Source organism: Echinops telfairi, unplaced genomic scaffold (assembly GCF_000313985.2).
Source record: "Echinops telfairi isolate 266 unplaced genomic scaffold, ASM31398v2 ScPeMD7_27;HRSCAF=92, whole genome shotgun sequence".
In the NCBI taxonomy this organism is placed as follows: domain Eukaryota; kingdom Metazoa; phylum Chordata; class Mammalia; order Afrosoricida; family Tenrecidae; genus Echinops; species Echinops telfairi.
The window spans coordinates 3,123,692-3,125,287 of record NW_022103924.1 but is presented as its reverse complement, the minus strand read 5'-3'; the positions used below and the strand labels follow the sequence as shown (position 1 = coordinate 3,125,287).

At 44.4% G+C, this 1,596-nt stretch overlaps 1 protein-coding gene across 2 annotated transcripts in view; it reads right to left on the bottom strand.

Annotated features, from left to right (window-relative positions):
• Positions 1-1,596, bottom strand: part of FANCC (FA complementation group C) — a 368,220-nt gene that overhangs the window by 291,332 nt on the left and 75,292 nt on the right. The gene's annotated exons all lie outside the window — the stretch shown is intronic.

Sequence of the window (1,596 nt, the reverse complement as noted above, 5' to 3'; positions counted from 1 at the left end):
ACCATCAGCTTTCTTCACCACATTTACTTATGCACCCATTTTGTCTTCAGCAATCATGTCAGGTAGGTGAGCATCACAGAAAGCCAGATTATTAGAACAAAGTACTCCCTCTTGTGTTGAGGGAGTACTTGAGTCGAGGCCCAATGTTCACCTGCAACCTTAATTCTTAACATATAGATATGAGTACATAGTTCTATTCCCCTCTCATATATATTTACATATGTACGTGCCTGTACCTAGACCTCTATAAATGTCCTTTGCCTCCTGGTTCTTTGCTCTATTTCCATTTACTTTCCTCTTGTCCCACCATCATGTTCGGCTTTCATTCAGGTTTAGTAATTCCTCGCTGCTATATTGCCCTTCATTAAGCCCCACCAGGAATCCTACGCCCTTCTTTCCATTGATTTTGTTCCCTTGTCCCTGAGTTGGTTCCCACAAACCCCCTTCCTTTCTCCCACCACCCCTTCTCCTGTATCCCTCCGGAACCATTGGTCCTGTTATTTTCATCTCTGAATTATTTATCCCGCCTATCTTATCTAGATAGACATGCAGAGACATTAATACATGCAAAAACCAGGCAAAGCCAAATAAAACAACAAAGGAAGTCAAGACCAACAAGAAAACTGTGGTTGGAAAGGGGTGCCAGGCCCCCACCACTAATCACGTGTTTGATGGGCACAATTGTACAATTATTATAAAGTCATAGAGAGCTTGAGATATGGGAGAGAGTCAAATAATGGAGCCAGACACATTTTATGGTAGCATGCTCACCTTGTGGATGGCCATGATTTTACCAGCCAGGTCCGCACATAGCGTGGGCCGAGGCAAGGTGGGGCGTAGACCCGGCAGGCAGGAGGCTCGAGGACCACGTTTATTGCTAACCAAGCATTATAACTACTTTGGGGTGCATGATTGCAGGTAACCACACATCACGGGAAATGGCAGTACAATAGGCATACACATTATAGGAAGGGGATGTACAGTGGTCATAGGCGTAACAGGAAAGGGATGAACTAGGGGTGTGCACATAGGAATGGGAGGGACTAAGGGTATACATGTGACAAGATGGTCGGACCCTAGATTCATGATGGTAGCCTAACCTTGGCCACCTCTTGGTGGGCTTGACCTCTCTGTGGTCTACTACAAGAAAACAGTCAACTACTATCCTTATCAGAAGGGAGTGGGCCCTACTTGTTGTAGGATAAACAATGGTGACTGTTTGCTCTAGACGGCTGATAACTCTTATGGAGAATAACCCCTGATCTACTTCTGATGACCTTCAAGTGTATCGTCATTTGCAAGCAGCTAAGTTTTGCATATATTTGGGGGAGACAACTTGGGAGAAATTCTTTTGTTTTCCACAGATAACAACAACAAAAAGAAAGTCACTGGCAAAAATGTAAAGGCCTATAAATAGTTTAAGGTCTGTTTGTTGGCCTTTACGAGGGTTTTGAAGTTGAGTCTGATGGGGTTCCACACTCTGTCTCCAAAATCTATTTTTGGTATTCCCTGGGGATTTCATCACTTTGCTCCCCTTGCTGCTCTGTTGTATGCCCTTAGTGTTTCCCCCCAGCTGATAGGGTCAGATTGTGCACA